Genomic DNA, 7,500 nt, shown 5'->3' with positions numbered 1-7,500 from the left:
AATTCATTAATTCATTAATTTACAGCACAACTGAATATAATACTATAACTGAATGAAAAAATTATCCAATAAATGAATACATCCAGATAATTAAAATTCCTCTGTCTGAGCTATAAATATAATAATTCATAAGATTGTCCAATCTAACTAAACATCCATTGTGTGTATTTTTATGGTTATTAAGATATTGCATTATTAGCTTGCAACCTTTTAAAATCAACTGAGCTGCATGGAGTCCCAAAACAGTCCCTCATGAGGTTCTATTTCAGTTATGATGTGGCCTTAGTAGGGAGCTGCCTATGTAGGTTTTGGAACAGAGGCGGCAAATCAGTATATTAGAATGATTTCTGAAGATCATGTGACACTGAAGACTGGAGTAATGATGCTGAAAATACAGCTGCACATCACAGAAATACATTACACTTTAACAGAGATTCACATAGAAAACAGCTGTTTGATATTATAATAATATTTCACAATATTACTGTTTATATGAGAACAGCCCCTTTTCTCTCTTCCTTCTTCGTTCTGCTCGACTTCACGGCCGTCAGGAAGACGAGCGGCTGCACATTACGACACATGAGTGGTTGTGCTCCACTTTCCATTCCTCCGTCTCGTCTAACTGTATTAGCGCTGCAGAGAGCGCCAGCATTAGCAGTCAGCAAATTCATCTAATAATAAATTTATAATAGTCTATTTAAAGGTGCAGTAAGTGAAACACAAGTGAAACAGACCGAGCACCGAAACACACTTCTGACCTGTCACTCGTGATGGGGGAGGTGCCTGTTGTGTAGGATGTTTGGGGGCGGAGCTACCAAGATAGGGGCGTGTTTGTTTTGGTCATTTCAAATATCAACAGCGTTTCTCAGAAAATTTTGGTAAATTTATGTAATAACATATATTTGTGTGTGTGTGTGTGTATATATACTGTATATATATACACACACACACAGACACAGACACACATACACTCACACACACACACACACACACACACACACTGTACTCTACTCTCTCACACACACACACACACACACACACACACACACACACACACACACACTCACACACACACAAATATATGTTATTACATAAATTTACCAAAATTTTCTGAGAAACCCTGTGTGAGTGCGTGTGTGTTTGTTTGTGTGTGTGTGTGAGAGTGTGTTTGTGTGTGTGTGTGTGTGTGCTTGTGTGTGAGTGCTTGTGTGTGGCTGTGTGTGTGTGTGTGTGTGAGAGAGAGAGAGTGTGTGTGTGTGTGTGTGTGTGTGTGTGTGAGTGTATGTGTGTGTGTGTGTGTGTGTGTGAGCGAGGGTGTGTTTTGTGTGTGAGTGTGTGTGTGTGTGAGTGTGTTGTGTGAGAGAGAGAGAGTGTGTGTGTGGTGTGTGTGTGTGTGTGTGTGAGTGTATGTGTGTGTGTGTGTGTGTGTGCGCGAGGGTGTGTTTGTGTGTGAGTGTGTGTGTGTGTGGGTGTGTGTGTGTGAGTGAGAATGTGTGTGTGGTGTGTGTGTGTGTGTGTGAGAGAGTGTGTGTTTATTTGTTTTGTTTGTTTGTGTTTGTGTGTGTGTGACTGCGTTGTGTGTGTGTGTGTGTGTGATTGTGTGTGAGTGCATGTGCATGTGTGTGTGTGTGTGTGCGAGAGTGTGTTTGTGTGTGTGTGTGTGTGTGTGTGTGTGTGTGTGCAAGAGTGTGTGTGTTTGTGTGTGTGTGTGTGTGATTGTGTGTGTGTGCTTGTGTGTGTGTGTGTGTGTGTGAGTGCGTGCATGTGTGTGTGTGTGGTGTGTGTGTGTGTGTGTGTGTGTGTGTGTGTGTGTGAGTGTATGTGTGTGTGTGTGTGTGTGTCTGTGTGTGCGAGAGTGTGTTTGTGTGTGAGTGTGTGTGTGTGTGTGTGTGTGAGTGCGTGTGTGTTCGGTAACACTAGACGAGTGTGGTGTAACTGAACACGCAGCACACACCTGACCCCAGATCAGCACACGTATGACCTCTGACCCTCAACATACATGATGACAATGCCGCCACTGGAACACACACTGTTGCTTCCTCTCTCTCTCTTTAAAGGAGTATAGTTCAACCAGAAATTAATTTCTTCAACAAAAACAAACACTAAAGCAGATCCAGATCTTCAAAAAGGTGATTCATAAAATGCATTATAACAGCCATCATATGAATCAATATTCCAGGTCTAATGAAGTCATAAAAGGCTCTGAGTGATGAACAGACCATAAATCACTAAACTAAAATCTGATTCATAATCTAATCAGTCCGATTCATGAACAAAATCATTAACATGCAGTTTTTGAACTGGTTATTTTAAAAGAACAGGTTCAAACGAACAATTCTGTCTCTGATTTAGAGTTCAATTCACAGACTCAATGATCCATTCACAACAAATCTCAAATTAACAGAGAATAATGACTTTAACTCATAAACATGGGTTTATTCTTCATGCAAAGCGTCTTTAGATTACTTTCAATATAATAAATGATTTATATGGATTGCGTTTATGATACTTCGTAATATTTTCATGGTGCACAAATTTCAAGTTCAATGAATTCATATGATGCTTTATGTGATAAAAAAAAAAAAAAAAAAGTCAGTGAACTAAATTCTGATTCATAAACAAAGCAGTCCAACTCATGAACAAAATCAACTAGTCAAGTGTGTGAACCTGATCATTTGATTCATTGAAAAGAACAATTCAGTCACTGATTCGGAATTCAATTCACTGACTCAATGATCCATTCAGAGCAAATAATAAGCCAGGAAGCAGATTAACTGTGAATAATGACTTTATCACATTAATTTAGATCTATTCTTCATTCAGTTCATGAACACGAACAACTGATTCAATTAAAAAAAGATTCAAAAGAACAATTCAGTCACTGATTCGGTTATTGAGTTCAACTCTCTGACTCAATGATCCATTCACATCAACATTTGAATGATTAATTTATTAAAATAATTTTTTTTGTTTTATTCTTGATGAGAATCTTTATTTGGATTATTGTGGTTCATTAGTAATGAATGATGTTGTTAATATTATTGTGTTGTGATTTTTTGGTGTTTTTTTAGATTTTAGCATTAAATATCATTGCATCATTCAGAAAAAACTCTCCTTTTTGTGTTCTATGAAAGAATGAAATGACATGAGGATGGATACACGATCATAAAAGCTGCATTTCAGGCCGAGTGATTCTTTTAAACGACTCCACGTGAATCTCATCCGTTCATCAGCTCTGCTTTAGAAAAGCTCCATCGCCGTACTTGAGCTCCTGAAGGTTAATTGAGTTTGCAGGAGCACAACTGATCTGAGTTCAGCTCTGTGGAGTCTTAATTCACACACACACACACACACACTACAGCAGGAGGAGATTCATGTCACATTCACCTGCGGCTGGAACGAAAGCTTCACATCACATACTAAATAAAACCTCTGAGAGCGTAATAAAAGCCATACGAGGAACATAAGGAACATATGTCATTTCCATACTTAGGTGAGTGCGGTTTACAGTAATTAGTGCCATTAGCAAACAAACACAGACGCTCTGCAGCGAGACGAGCTCAGCTAATGACTCATTATTAGGGTAATTAGGGTCAAACGGAGCTGTAAATATAAAACATGCTGTTAATTTACAGTGAGGCACTTTAAAGCATCAGTTCACTTCCAGAATATAAAATCTCTGGATAATTCACTCGTCCCCGTGTCATCCAAGATGCTCTTCAGTCGCAAAGAAATTAAGGTTTTTGTGGGAAATCTTCCAGGATTTTCTCTCCATGTGATGGACTTCAATGGGGACCAATGGGCTGAAGGTCCAAATTGTTCAGTTTCAGCGCAGCTTCAAACAGCTCTACACAATCCCACCCGAGCAACAAGAGACTTATCTAGAGAAACCATACTTTAGTAGTTTGTTTATTTTTTTTATGTTTTGTGTTTTTGTGTTTTTTTGAGTATTTGGATGATAAGGTTAAATAGGTTTATTAGTTTGGTGATGTGTAGCTGTCTGACAGGATTTATAGCGTGTACGCGCTCAGAAAAAGCACATGTCAGAACAGCTCGTGAATTAAATGTTTAACCAGCAAGACTCTAAAGCACATGCAAATACAGTTCTTTTGTGGCATTGCACAGTAAACTGAGACGGAGGCGGCAGAACCGCAGCTGATAGAATGAGCACCGTCGAGCAATACTAACATAATTCTTCAAAAGCAGATCGTGGAGACATTTTAATCATCCACGATCAAAAACCGTCATATCACACACCCCTAAAACTAATTTTAGTGCTGTAATCAATACACCTCATGATTAGATCATTTAAATATATTTGCTAGTCAGATTTCATTTTTGTGATTTTTGCAAACAATCTGTAAACAATTATGAAATTAAAATAATTGTAAAAAAATGTATTGTATCTTTTTAATAGTTGAGGTACAATGATTTAATTTATTTAAATATATAAATAAAATATTTAAAAAACACTTTTAAAGCAGATTTCCTTTAGCTTGAAATACAATTAAACTGAAAAACAAATAAAAAATCTATGTAAAAATGAAACAAATAAATACTTTTTATATATATATATATATATATATATATATATATATATATATATATATCTATGTAAAAATGAAACAAATAAATACTTTTTATATATATATTATATATATAAAATATTAATTGTATTTATTTAGCACTTTTTATAATGATAGAGATATAACAATATACTGCATATATATTATGTAAATATATATATATATATATATATATATTAATATATAATATTTATTTGTTAAATTTTTACATTGATTTTTTATTTGTTTTCAGATTAATTGTATTTCAAGTTAAAGGAAATCTGCTTTAGAAGTGTTTTTTTACTTAATTGAATGATGTTTCAAAGAGTCATGTTACATAATTTTTCAGTAACTGTTATTACAATTTTTGCCATAATCAATCAGCTCTAATATTTGCATTGTACAAATAAATTAAAGTTTGGACAGTCGACACACAAGTCCAAACCAGTCGCTCTCCGTTACCCAGCATGCTCTAATTCCTGGACACACTGATCGCTCGATTTGCTCCTGCAAACACTGGACGGATCTCCAGTCCAGAGACGTCACGTTGCTGTGTTAGTCTGAATCACAACCAACACACGTCATCAGCATAATGACCTTCATCGTTTGCATGCACGTTCTCTTCCCTCAGATGCATTTGTACTGATTCTGCACAGCAATTTCATCTCATTAATTCTCATGCATGACCAAAATATCATCTGTGTATTGTTTTATGCTCATTTGCATAAGAATCTATCTCCAAAACACATTTCTGCCTGTATGTTGCAGCTCTTATTGAAAGCAATCTTTCATTTCAAACAAGCAGATATATATGAATATCCAGTGGTTACACAACTGCACAACAACAAGTGTGCATGTAAATATGATCTATATAACTGTCGCATGTGAACTTACGGACTCTAGTTCAACAAATGCACATGAATGGACATTCAGCTCAAGTTCGGCTCGAACACAAACTGATGTCAGAAACACCACGGGATGTTTGGCTGTGAGAACAGAGCCGTTCTTCACTCTCAATCTGACTGAGAATATATTTAATACTACTCATGTTCCGGCCGAATTGTGTGTCTTCCTCAAACATGGACACACATTCAGTGCTTGACCTGAAATGAGTCTCATTAGATCATAAAGACAATCCATAAAAATTAGATTCGAAGCACAAATGAGCAGAACCCCCATCAGACGATCTACAAAGTTGAAAGAATGATTTAAGAACATTGACTTCTGTATAATGATGCTGAACTGTATAACTGACCGAATTGTTTGTAAAATGTTTTCTGCACATAAATACACGAGCTTCAGGATCTGTGCTGACTGAGCGACCCAACCAGACGTTTGGAAGAAACGTCTCCCATGGTGCTGTTAGAGAAGACAGCCGGCTGTGTGCATGACATACTGTCAGACAGAAGCAAAAATAAACCTAAAACACGACTGAAATAGCTGCTTTACGCTCTTCTGCACGCCGACTAAATATTCACATTTAAAACCACACTCATGCTGCATCAATACAGCAGTAAAGGATTTTAAACACCATCAGGATATAATCAACAAAAACCCAACAATGCATTAAAGGAATAGTGCACCTAAAAATACAATCTGCTGAGATTGTGATCATCCTCAGGTCATCTGAGATCAGGATGAGTTTGTTTCTTCATCAGGTTTGTAGAAATTTAGCACTGCATCAGTGTCTCAGCAATGGATGCTCTGCAGTGAATGGGTGCCGTCAGAATGAGAGTCCAAACAGCTGATAAAAACATCACAATAATCCACAAGTAATCCACAGCACTCCAGTCCATCAGTTAACATCTGGAGAAGACAAAAGATGAAACACATACAGCATTAAGATGTTTTTATAACTCAAATACATAGAGTCTATAAAATCCATAATAACACTTCCTCCAGTGAAAAAGTGTTCTGGGTGTGAATCAAGAGAGAAATCTGCACAGATCAAGCAGCGTTTAAACAGCTCTAAACAAATATGTGGCTGGATTTTGATGTGAGAGACAACAGCAGATGCTCTTTTTCACTGGAGGAAGTGTTATTATGGATTATAGACTCTATGTATTTTAGTTAAAAACATCTTAATGCTGGATGTGTTTCATCTTTTGTCTTCTCCAGATGTTTAACTGATGGACTGGAGTGCTGTGGATTACTTGTGGATTATTGTGATGTTTTTATCAGCTGTTTGGACTCTCATTCTGACGGCACCCATTCACTGCAGAGACACTGACGCAATGCTACATTTCTACAAACCTGATGAAGATTTAATTTGGGATGATCTGAGGATGAGCACCTTTTCATTCTTGGTTGAACTATTCCTTTATGACTCATGTTCATCTGCTCAGTTTGGATTCAAATTAGTCCTTAATGAACCGCTGTCTCAGCTCTTCTAAAAAAAGCAGTAATTAATCAGAGTTCATTCAGCCCCAAACATCTGCAGCGTTTCTGTTTCACGAGAAAGATGAAGCGACAATTACACGGTGAAATGTTTTTGAGAAGGTCTGTTCAGTGCATAGATCTGCACACAGAAGTCTCTACATGCAACTCCTTAAATGTTCTTGTTGAGTTATTAGTGATAAATAGTATGACATGAACTAAAGGCTAAAACAATCCTCTTCGGATTTGATGGGGTGTTTGTGTTTGGCTCAGTCTGACCTCGTATGTCGAGTCTAAAGGAGGTGTTGCCCTTCCGTCATTCAACACGCATTAGAGCACAATAACACCGTCAGACGCCTCTCAAGCCATCCGCCGCTGCTTTAAACACAATGACTTGCATTTTTAATAGACGCTGCTATTATTCTCCTACAGTGCTGTTTTCAGTCCATCTGCATTCAAGAGAAAGAATTCAAACAAAACAGCCACATGACGATCAAAACCCACTCTATTTACTTTCCTAACTCATGCTCCTGGTCTTACTGTGAGTGATTCATTGTTG

This window comes from Cyprinus carpio, chromosome A12 (genome assembly GCF_018340385.1).
Source record: "Cyprinus carpio isolate SPL01 chromosome A12, ASM1834038v1, whole genome shotgun sequence".
Taxonomy (NCBI): Eukaryota; Metazoa; Chordata; class Actinopteri; order Cypriniformes; family Cyprinidae; genus Cyprinus; species Cyprinus carpio.
This window is presented reverse-complemented; position numbering follows the sequence as displayed.